Source organism: Zea mays, chromosome 2, assembly GCF_902167145.1.
Source record: "Zea mays cultivar B73 chromosome 2, Zm-B73-REFERENCE-NAM-5.0, whole genome shotgun sequence".
In the NCBI taxonomy this organism is placed as follows: Eukaryota; Viridiplantae; Streptophyta; class Magnoliopsida; order Poales; family Poaceae; genus Zea; species Zea mays.
In genome coordinates this window covers 13450071-13462561 of record NC_050097.1, presented here as the reverse complement: position 1 = coordinate 13462561, position 12491 = coordinate 13450071, and the positions used below count along the sequence as shown (strand labels likewise).

The following is a 12491-nucleotide window of genomic DNA, read 5'->3' as shown; positions in this document are numbered from 1 at the left end:
TCATAGTTTCATACCTTTCTTAACATTGCAGACCCTTCTTCAAATAACTCCAGAACTCTTCCACAGAACCATTGGAGCCCGATCTGAAAACATTGAGCAGCCAGTACCAGGATTTCTCCCATGCTTATATATAAACCTAGACACCTTTTTTGCATCATTGATGCAAGAACTGAAATCCTTTATTTTACCAAGGTCCTCAAGCAAAAATCTAAGCAATGGGCGGCACAAGGGGTCCAAAACAAAGTTGGTATCCTCTCCATTAAAATCCTACCTGCTGCCTTGAAGTTAGCACCATTGTCTGTTACAACATGTACCACATATTCCTTCCCAATCATCTCAATTTGTTTTTCAAGTAAGTTTGCTAACATAATGCCATCAGCAACCTCACTAGAAGCATCCACAGAATCTAGAAAAAAGGTGCCTGCTGGACTGTTGGCAAGGAAATTGATGAGATGGCGGTGTCGTTGGTCAGTGCATCCATCAGACATTAGTGTGCAACCATACTCCTTCCAAGATTCCTCATGCTTTTTCCTTAATTCATTTGTCTTCACAACTGCCCTCTCAAGTACGGGTTCCCTCATGGCATGGTAAGAAGGAGATCGATAACCAGGTCCATATTGCCCAATTGACTCCACCATGATTTCCCAGCTTCTTGGATTGATTGCATTCAATGGAATTCCATTCTCATAAAAAATCTGCAACATGATCATCTACAATTTGTTTTGCTTCCTTTGACTTCTTTGTACAATGCTCAAGTGTAGGTTGAGAAGATGTGGAACTATGCCTCTGATTGACTACCTCTTCAGGAGTCTTACACAACATCGAACTCACTGATTTTACGTATTTCTTTCCAACAAAAGAAGTAATGGAAGCTTGAGCAATAACTTTTCTTTTTGCTTCCTTTGCCTTTGTTCCAGAACTTGGCACAACAACAACTTCACCTTTACATTCCTCTTCTGCAGTTTGTACATTCTCTTCTTCCATCAGCGTGGCTTTTGACCTTGTATTCTGAACAAGGTAATCACGCATCTCTTTCCTAACAATGGCAGGTGCCTTTGGACATTTTTCCGTGTCTCCAAAACCACCACAAAGGTGTTGCTTGAATCTCCTTATCCCTGCAGGCACAATCTTTTTACAAAATATGCACTATACCATTTCCTTCTTTGTCTCATTGGGCCAAAATCCATACTTCCAGCCCGGATCCTTTGATCTAGCATGATTCTTAGGATCTTTAGCGAGGTCAGCAAGCTCTTGTGGCAGCTCTGCTAAAGCCTTATCAATTAAGGTTTGTGAATCTTCCATATTACCAGAACCAGCAGATGGAGCTACAGTTGCACTTGCAGTTGCAGACACCCTTGGTATAGAAACACCATCATCCACGAAATCAGCAGCAGCTTCTGCTTCAGAAGGGAATAAAATCTCCACAGCCCTCCGTCGCTGCATAGCACGCTCACCTACATCAAGCAATTCAACACTTCAATTCCAAGTAATTCTAGAGTCTACAGTAAAGCACTAAATTGGTAATTAGAAACATAATTGGCTAATTGCATTGCATAACTCACCGCTTGACGAAGATGAAGTATTACTCATCTTCAGTGGGCTTCTTCAAAGTTTATTGCTGCTGGCCTGCTGCAAATAGATAACAGAGTTGAGTACTTGAGTTGAGCCTCACTCACGTGCGCAGACTCTACTACTCTAGTCTACTCTAAACTAAGTAACTAACTAAGTCTAAAGTCTAAAGTCTCTAAAGTCTAAACTCTAAACTAAACTAACTAGCAAATCAGCAGTCAAATTTAGTGCTGTACAAGTGTACATGAGTACATGACTGCTGTGGAGTGTGGACTGGGATCTGGGAAGTGGGATGTGGGAACATGGGGACTGGCCGATTGGGACTGGGAGTGCGGAGAAGAAGACAGTGTACCTCACCTGGAGAACTGCTGCAGTGCTGCTGCTTGCTGCTATGCGTCGGGGAGGGGGCGCAGGTCGCCGGTGGCGCGCCGCCGGCACCCGCGTCTGGTCTAGGGTTTCGATGGGAGTTGGCGAGTGGCGAGCGACCGTGCTGCCTGCGTGCGTGGCCTGGCCTCTGCTCGCTTTCATCTTTCATGTGACAGTGAGTGACTGAGTGGGCTTGGGCTGTACTGCTGTAGTGGGCTGGGGCGCTGGGCTGTAGTGGCAGTGAGTGGGCCGAAATGAAGTAACGAAGCAGGCCAAACTGATCGTCCGCGATCTAGTCGGACGACTAATCGCGATTAGTCGACGATTAATCGGACGATCAGGTTTCTGATCGCCCTGATCACGTCGGTACTCCTTATCGGATGTGTGATGACGATCAGTCGATTAATCGCCGATTAATCGCGATTAATCGGACGATCAGAAAACACTGGTTGTGACTCAGAGGAGCCATTGAGGTACGTGTCTAGATCAATTACTTTTTTATAAGCCATATTTTCGGGTGGATCAATTTTGTATCAAAGTCATAATTATATACTATCATATTAGGTTGTTCGCTTCGTATTAAAGTCACCTATTTGACTGTTGCACCATAGAGACAAAACACCGTAGAATCAGAAGTCAGAAGTCGGTACGGATTAAATCCAAACCAACAGGTCATAAAGGGCTGAGCACTTTATATAAATATAAAGACATTAGACCTATGAAGACAAACACAAGGTAACAAACAAAAAAAACTCAGCCCAGACTCAAACTTCAATTGCCTTCCTGGAACAAGTTCAAATTCGCCACAAATGAATGCATATACTTTCCGGAAACGTGCAAAAGACTGCAATGAACTGAAATTGCCATTAAGAAGAACTCTCCCTGCCCGTCTTTGGAACTACTAGCGATGATTAGGCCGTCTCTTTGGTTTGGTCGGCAGGCAGGCGAGGGTCAGCGCATTGCGAGAGACCAATGCAGCCCTCAACAGGTCGAGTGCCTGCGAAAAAACAATTGTCACGCAAGTAGATTTGTGGCGTGTAAACATGAAGCTAGAAAAAAAATGTTGTTAGTCTGGTCACCTTCACTTGTGTGAATGTGACCTCTGTTGTCACAAGGTTTGACACAGAGAGTTCCTTGGCCTTCAGTTCGTTCAAGACGTTGATTAGCGAGAATGGAGCAATGCCAAGTCCATCAGTCACCAAGAACTTGCCTGGTCCCTTTGCATAGCCACCACCGATCTCTGTTGTCACGGTTGGCACCTTGGGATTCACAGCCAAGAGCTTCGTCGTGCCATGGTCGCATTTCATTTCTGCATGCACCAGACAACGGTTTCTGATGCAAGGAGGGCAGCAAGCGACAGAAGATACAGTTGGGGGCTTCTCATCACTTGGGAAACAAGGGGTTGGTACAACTGAAGAAGGGAGGCAGCCTGGGGGAGACGACCATGTCTCTAATTTCATCTGAATTCATGCAATCATCCAGGTTGAACTTCAAACTCCTATAGAGGTTATCAATGCACGAGATTGACGAGCGCACGCCAAGGAGCTTCACCACGTGCCCAAGAGGTAAGGTCAGGAAACTGAACAGGAGATTGCAAAATTCTTCACCCACCTCGGCATGTACTACAGATTGATTTGCGTTTGCCACGAAAAGCTTCACTTTAATGAGATTAGGATCTGGATTTGAATCGGTCTCGGGACTAACATAGGCATTCATAGTGACGATAGACTCATCTTTCCTTGTGGATTCGTGACATGGATTGAATATAAGAGCAGTGAGGGGCTGATCCGACGTCAGTATTTGCTTAAGTAAGTTTTTGATCTGTTGGCAAATATAAGAGAAATATGTCAAAATTCAAGACCATGCTTGCTAAGATAATTTGAAGCAAAACGTTTACAAAAAAAAGCAAAAAAGATAGTAATGTCAAACAGTCATCAATTAGTACTGCTACTGCAAACCTCCTCCGAGCCAAGCTGCAACGTCCTGTCTTCAAGCATGGTTGCGTCCTCAATTCCCATGTCACGTAGAAGGAACAAGAAACTATCCGTACTAGTAGGCATAACTTGCAGTTCGTTTGTAATGGCATAACTCATCCCGCCTCTTACAAAAACCCCATCATCTTTGGCTTTCCTGTCTTCCTTGGACCATTTCCACCCTAGGGCCAAGTGTTCCCCACACTGCCCGCACGGCACATCTGGAACTGAACTGTAGTAAAGCGTACTTTTGACGCACTTAGGCTGCCTGCAAACCCGAATTCTCCTGGGCTTTGTGTTGTCAATCCTGACAACAAGATCCTCGCACAGTGTCCCAGCATCGCTGAGGGGGCTAAGCAGCATGTTCTTGCACGCCTTGGTCTGGAAATGACTCTCGTCAAGGCTCTCTACGCTCTTGTACAACTCATCGAAGCAACCAAGAGACGACTCCTTGCCCAGCAGCCGAACAATGGTGCCCAGCGGCAGAGTGAGGAAGCTGATGAGCACGTCCACGAACTCCTTGCCGGACTCTGCAAACACCACCTTTTTCTTCTCGATGTCCACTAGGAACTTGACCTGGATCTTGCCAGTTCCCGAAGACACAGCTCCGGCCATGGATATCGTCGAGAGAATAGATGGATTGCTTTATGGGATGGTGGAATGGATGGATTGCTTGCTTGAGTTGGGATTCAGAACCCACCAAGTTTATACTTTATACTAGTGCCGGAACCATGTATCTTGAGAACGGTCTCTTCAGATTCGGTGCTCCACTTAAATTGTACTATCTTAAATGCAGCACCGGGCCCCAAGGGTTGCCTAGATGTAATCAGAGCTGTGGCATTTGGAAGGGTTGCCTAGATGTAATTGTGGCGTCTGGGAAGAGCTGTGGCCTTTGGTCTTCTGAATCCAAGCTCCGATCCCAGTGGTATATGAAAGGGCGAAGCCAACAGGACGTAGGACTTGTTTGGAGTTTGGACTTAGGACCTATCTTTACCATATTAAAGCATCAATTTCAACACCGCGTCATATTTTTATAAATAACTCCTCACATCTATCTCAAATTAACTCGTTACATCCCTCCATGCACACAACCTCCATGTCCGGCTCGTTAGCCTAAACGGGCGAGTCGGTCTTTGCTCCTGGCTTTTCTTCGTGCGTGCCGCCAAGGAGGGCACGATGGCGTCTGCCACGCTTAGGTTATCATGGCGATGATGAGTCCAGATCTGAGATATTGGACAACCAAGACCCGTAGCGCGACAGCCGTCAGCATATGATACGGAGTTGGTAGTGGTGTTGTGTCGCCTTTGCGGGTCCAGGGCTGGAAAGGCACTTGCATTCTCTCGCCCTTTTCGGACTGAAGCCTGGTGCGGGTGCCTCTCGGTTTGGAGCTACTCCGGCTGGACTTCTTTCTCCACTTGTGTGCTCTCTCCCTGTATGTATCTAGTGGTATACTATCTATGTCGCCTCCAGATGTACAGGACTTCGTCGTGTCCTTCTCCGGCAACGAACAAGCATGAGTGCCTCTTCCATTCCCTTCCTACTCTACGAAACCTTGGAAGTGGGGGAGACGAGAGATATGGTCTCTGATTTGTTGCCTATGGTACCCATTCGATAGCTCGGCATCGTCTATCTACATGGTCTTTCCTTTACCACGATGTCGACTCGGTTAGTCAAAAAAAATATTATGCAAAGAGTGGAGACAATCAAGAAAAAATCTTGAGATCTTTTTGGTGGATAGTTTACGTAGATATTGTTGTGAGTCGTCGCAACGCGCGAGCGACCGACTAGTTGACTTAAACGTTACACGGTACATAAATTATTTGACAAAATATTAGAGCGTAACAATTACATGAAATCGAACAACATATATATTGTCATCGATCTCATTATCTCACAATTCCTTTGTCAACAATTCAAAATTAAACTGATACAGATTAAATTATACTACAATACAAATATAAAAAAAATAAAGTCTAAGAAGTGAGAAGTAAAACTAAGCGAACTTTGAATCATTGATAAGAGAGCACGCACGCTAGCATCCTTGTGATCATAATATGATCAGTTGATCTCATTAGGACATGTACAAAGCCCTTGAATGAGTTTTCCGGATATTAGAGACCGCTAAAAGATTGTATGATACAATTCAGAGCTTCTATATAATAAATGTAGTTAAAAGACAATAAAAGTAGGTGGTTATGTAGATTTATTCCATGTTAAGATCCACACATCACTGAGAAAATCAACTACACAATTGGCACAACACAACCAAATTCAACAAACACATCAAAATTTAGTAAAAAACAAGTCAGCCAAAACATTGATAGTGTAAGTAGCGGACATATTCTCACACATCACTGCTCATTTTGTGTAACTTCCATAAATTACGCTTCAGGCTTTGTTCTGCAACTCGATCTATACAACGTCCGATTCGAGGGACAACACGCCCCTACCAAAACTTGTGTAACAGGACAAGTCAGCAGCTGCACATCGGCCAAGGATGGAGCGGTACCAATACCAGCAGCCAGGAGCCATGCACGCTCGCAATCGCTACTAGAGAGCACAAGTACGCCCGCCCGCCTCACTAGTAACCACGTCATCGTACAAGAATAGTAAATGGGAGGCAGAGGAGGGGAGAAGCCACCTTGCAGAAGAACCTGCTTGATTCCACGGCGACGAGCGGCCTGACGCCAAATGTCGACGTGGTCGAGGAGACGGTTGCGGGGGATGGCGAGGCGAGCACGAGCGCCGCTTGGGCCCACGCCGGCATCGCGGCGCGGGCGGGTGACGGCGGGACGCGGAGGGCTCGGGGCAGCGAAGAGCGAAGGCATGGGCTGGAGCCGGCGAGCAGAGCAGAGCAGGTGAGATTCCGTCGGCTGTTTGGGTTCCTGAGATTTTCTCCGCGACGGCGTGCGTACTGGTGAGCACTAGCAGAAGAGAAATTTGCCATTATAGAAATTCTCAAGGTGCGGCTTCGACGATTTGGAGGAGTAGACGAGGAATTCGCTATTATGAAAAACTAGGGGACAACCCACACTCCAAAATGGACATGACCACGCCATTACAAGGTAACGTCTATGATTAAACCAGTGATACTCATGTCGTCTACATCTATTACCCTTCTCCCTATTCTCGTTACCAGGCACGCACCCTAGCAGCCGCCGTTCTTTTCTCTTCCTCCGCAACCCGAGCTGCCGCACCCTAGGCGCCTCTGTCACGGCAGGTAGTGCCATGGAGAGCAAGGAAGACTGAAGAAGCAGAGAGTGCGTGGTGTGAGTGCTGTTGGGCTCAATGTGTGTGTGCGTGAGTTTGGTGTGATTCGGCCCATGTAAGAGACCTATAACCCTGTAGCGAACTGAGAATAACACAGAGAAGAAATAGAACCAGAAAAGTTCCCAACCGTAACCTGGCAGCGTACCTGGCGGCTGCAGGGAGCTCACGTCGCGGCGGGTCTCCCGTCGGCGGCCACGGGCCATCACAAGTGGTATCAGCTTCAGGCGTCCTCGGCGTGGATCCCCTTCCTCGCGTTCCCGCACCGATTGCCGCTACGGCGCCCACACCGAAGCCGTCGGCGCAGACCAAGATTCTCCTGGAGGTGATGACGAACAAGGAGCGAGATGATGTCGATCGTTGGGATCGGGTGATAGCGCAGCTCGATCGGCTCACGGAGAAGGTGATGAGCATGGATGATGTTCAACAACAGTTGCTGGCGCAAGCGGGGCTGGCGGCCGATGTGGCTCGGCAGGCGATGGAAGAGCGGGTTCGCTTCGCGCAGCAGTTGGACCAAGCGGAGAAGGCGCTCGCGGAACTCCGTCTGGAGCAGATGGCGCGGGACATGGAGTCAGCGCAATCTGTGCGCAGTGAACGGCATCGCGGCGGGCCTCCACCATCTCCGTCGCTGGTTCCTCCAGGTCCACAGCGCAGGTATGCAGGTGTGCCATTGGGTCGTCCGAGAGAGACTGGAGGGCGGAGGGTTAAGGATTTTGAAGGTGGGCATCTCCCAATACCACGGATGCCATTTCCCAAATTCGAAGGGGAGGAACCTCGTATCTGGATTGATCAGTGTGTGGATTATTTCACTTTGTATCGGGTCCCTGAGTCAGTTTGGGTGATGTCAGCATCGTTGAACATGGAGGGGAATGCTAAGAGGTGGTTTCAGATTTTTAAGATTCAGTATGGTCCATGTTCGTGGGAGGAGTTTTGTGACGCGGTGCTGTTGAAGTTTGAATCCGAGGAGTATTCTCAGGCTATGCAGTCTTTGCTGGACATTAGACAGTCGGGGTCTGTGGAGGAGTACAAAAAACTGTTTGATGAAGCAAGATATGCCACTTCTGTCCACAATCATGATTTGGATGAGACTCTGTATGTGGCTCATTTTATTAAGGGACTCAAGCAAGAATTACAAGGACCGGTTAAATCTCATATGCCTGCTTCTGTTGAACGAGTGGCATTATTAGCCAGGATTCAGCAGGGTATCTTGGATAAACAGCGCCATAAACCTTTCTCGACTAGCAGTCAAGGTCGATTTGGTAGTACTGTGCCCAAAGCTGACAGTAGAAGCTCGGTTTCGTTGCCCGAGTTGTCTAAAGAGCGATTGGTGAAAGAGTATCGGAAGCAAAATGGTTTGTGCTATACCTGTGCTGACAAATTTGAACCCGGCCATCAAGCTCGCTGTCCCAAAAGGGTGCAGATGCAGTTGAGTGCTCTTACTGCTGAAGAGTTGGGTATGACCCTCTCAGAGCAAACATTGACACAGATTGAGTTGGAGGAAAAAGGGGAAGAGGAGAATTTTCGATTGTCTCTGAATGCTCTCAGCGGTACTACAAATGAAGAATGTATGGCTGTGTGCGCCTTGCTGCAGAATCAAGTCATGTTGGTCCTGGTGGATTCGGGGAGTTCTACGAGCTTTATTAACAAGCAGCTGGTCGATCGAATTGGCCTGACCGTGCACCCTTGTGCTTCATGTAAAGTGAGGGTGGCCAATGGAGAGATTATGTATAGTGACACAATGGTGCGATCATTGGAGTGGTGGGCCAACGGACACACATACCAGAATGATATGAGGGTGCTAGGGCTGGGGGCCTATGATGCTATTTTAGGTTATGATTGGTTGAGAAGGCACAGCCCTATGCATTGTGATTGGGACGCTCAGGTGATCAGTTTTGTGGACAAAGGGATCGAGGTCCAGTTGGTGGGGAATCATCCAAAACAACAAGTGGTGCAGGAGGTATCTTCTTTACAAGTGGAGCGGTGGTTGCGTGGAAATGATATCTGGGTGTTTGCTCTGCTGGAAGAGGTGACGGCAGCGAGCAGCAACGAAATTCATACAGATTTGCAAGGGTTGCTAGGAGAATTCATGGATATTTTTGAGGCACCTACAGTCTTACCTCCATCTCGGCCATTTGATCATCACATTCCTTTGCTTCCGGGATCCATACCAGTTAATGCTCGGCCCTACAAATATTCCCCTCACCATAAGACCGAGATTGAGAGACAGGTGGCTGATTTGTTGAAATCTGGTTTGATCACTCCAAGCGTGAGCCCGTTTGCGTCTCCAGTCCTCTTAGTGCAAAAGAAGGATGGTACATGGCGTTTTTGTGTCGATTATCGCAAATTGAATGATATGACTATTAAGAATCGGTTTCCCATGCCAGTGGTGGAGGAAATTCTGGATGAATTGGCGGGTACTGAAATCTTTTCGAGTCTGGACATGACTTCAGGTTACCATCAGATACGCATGGGTGTATCCGAGGAGTTTAAAACGGCATTCAAAACTCATCAGGGCCACTATCAGTTCCGAGTCATGCCTTTTGGTCTTACCAACGCTCCGGCCACCTTTCAGTGTGCCATGAATTTGGTGTTAGCTCCTTTTCTTCGCAAGTTTGTCATGGTCTTTATTGATGACATCCTGGTTTATAGCCCCAATTGGCAATCTCATTTGGAGCACCTCAGGCTGGTTTTCACTGCCTTGCGGCACCATAAATTCTATCTCAAAGAAAGGAAATGTGTCTTTGGTCAAAAGGAGTTGTCATATTTGGGTCATATTATTTCTGGGAATGGGGTAGCGACTGACCCCAAGAAAACTGATGCTATGCTCAAGTGGCCCAAGCCGTTGAATGTCACAGATCTCAGAGGCTTTCTCGGTCTGACAGGATACTACAGGCGGTTTGTGCAGGGTTATGGTGCCATTGCTAGGCCTCTCACCAGGCTGTTACAAAAAGGGGCATTCCAATGGACATCAGAGGCAGAGATGGCTTTTCAGAGGTTGAAGCAGGCCATGGTGTCCACACCGGTCCTTGCATTACCAGATTTCAATATTCCTTTTGTGGTAGAGACTGACGCTTGTGACGATGGAGTGGGGGCGGTACTAATGCAGAGGGGCCGACCAATAGCTTTCCTGAGTAAGGCTTTGGGCATTAAAAGTCAGAAATTGTCAATATATGAGAAAGAATTCATTGCCTTGATCATGGCTGTCGATCATTGGCGCCATTATTTACAGCGGAGTGAGTTTGAAATTCGGACCGACCACAAGGCTCTCAGTTTCTTGGGAAGTCAAGATTTACATTCCGAGTTGCAGCGAAAGGCGATGGCTAAGCTGATGGGTCTGCAGTTTAAAGTGGTTTACAAGCAAGGTAAAGATAACAAGGTTGCCGATGCACTTTCTCGGGTGGGGGCAGTGATGGCATTAACAGCAGTCAGTGAGGTTCAACCACTTTGGATCCAAGAAGTTACAAATTCCTATGTGACTGATCCTGCTGCTCAATCTCTCCTGGCTCGGCTATGTGTCCATAATCCTGATGAACACGGTTATTCTTTATCTCAAGGGGTGATCAGGAAAGGAGGTCTGATTTGGGTGGGCCAGAATTCTGCTCTTCGCACTAAATTAGTGGCAGCGGTTCATGACAGCGCGGCTGGGGGTCATTCTGGGATGCATGCCACTTATCATCGCCTCAAGAAGTTGTTTGTGTGGAAGGGAATGAAATCTGATGTGGCTGATTTTGTGCAACAATGCCAAATCTGCCAGCAGGCCAAAGGCGAAAGAGTACACCCCGCTGGTTTGCTGCACCCCCTTCCCATTCCTCAAGGTGCCTGGCAGGATATTACAATGGATTTTATCGAGAAGTTACCACAATCTGGTGGATGTGATACTATCCTGGTTGTAGTGGATCGTTTCACGAAGTATGCTCATTTTATTGCCCTGAAACACCCATTTACTGCTTCCCAAGTGGCTCAGGTCATTTTGGATCAGGTGGTCCGGTTGCATGGCCTTCCCAAGTCTATTGTCAGTGACCGGGACAAGATCTTTACCAGTGCCTTTTGGACTCAATTGTTCAAGATTTTGGGTACTAAGCTGAATTTAAGCACTGCATACCATCCACAGACCGACGGTCAAAGTGAGCGTGTAAATCAATGTGTTGAGATGTATTTGAGATGCGCAGTTCATGCTCAACCAACTAAGTGGAAGACCTGGCTCTCACTTGCTGAATTTTGGTACAATACCTCTTATCACACATCTTTAGCTTGTTCTCCATTCAAGGTTCTGTATGGGTATGATCCTCCCTTTGCAGCAGCACCTTCTGTGCCTTCCGATACTGCAGCTGATGTGGCACAAGTTTTAGTTGAGAGAGCACAGTTTACAGCCATGTTACGGGAGCAACTGGCCGCAGCCCAGAATCGCATGAAACTGCGAGCAGATCGTCTTCGCACTGATCGACAGTTTCAAGTGGGCGATATGGTGTTGCTCAAACTACAGCCGTATGCGCAACATTCCGTGGTCAGTAGACCTTGTCCGAAGCTTGCATTTAAGTTCTTTGGACCTTACAAGATCGTGGAGCGTGTGGGAGCAGTGGCTTACCGTTTGGAGTTGCCTGCGTCGGCTCAAGTACATCCGGTGTTTCATGTCTCACAGTTGAAACCATTCATTCCAGATTACACTCCTGTTTTTTCTAATCTGCCTGCTTACTCTGATTTGAGTAGCCGCAATGTCCAACCTTTGGAGATTCTGGATCGCCGGTTGGTCAAGAAAGGGAATCGTGCCGTGCCACAGGTGTTGATCCGGTGGAGTTTGCTTCCAGATGATGCCACCACATGGGAAGATTACAATGTTCTGCGGCAGCGCTATCCGAATGCCATTGCTTGGGGCCAAGCAAGCCTTGAAGGGGGGGCAAATGTCACGGCAGGTAGTGCCATGGAGAGCAAGGAAGACTGAAGAAGCAGAGAGTGCATGGTGTGAGTGCTGTTGGGCTCAATGTGTGTGTGCGTGAGTTTGGTGTGGTTCGGCCCATGTAAGAGACCTATAACCCTGTAGCGAACTGAGAATAACACAGAGAAGAAATAGAACCAGAAAAGTTCCCAACCGTAACCTGGCAGCGTACCTGGCGGCTGCAGGGAGCTCATGTCACGGCGGGTCTCCCGTCGGCGGCCACGGGCCATCAAGGCGCCTCACTCAAATCCCAGAGATGGATCGAACTGCTCCGGTCGTCGCTGTTGCAGAAGCTGTTGATACTGCTCGTGTTGCGGCTGTTGCAGCTGCGGAGGCGAGATGTGCGGCGTTGGTTGCTGAGAAGGAGGCACGTGCGACTGTTG

At 47.7% G+C, this 12491-nt stretch overlaps 1 pseudogene across 1 annotated transcript; it reads right to left on the bottom strand.

The window, feature by feature from the left end:
- Positions 1 to 2612: 2612 nt before the first annotated feature.
- On the bottom strand, positions 2613 to 6797 carry LOC100193612 (LOC100192954-like pseudogene; annotated as a pseudogene). The gene is made up of 3 exons (NR_159675.1): positions 6550 to 6797; positions 3015 to 3756; positions 2613 to 2932 (listed from the first exon to the last, which is right to left on the bottom strand). The product of NR_159675.1 is annotated as a protein-like pseudogene (transcript).
- Between the last annotated feature and the right edge of the window lie 5694 nt (positions 6798 to 12491).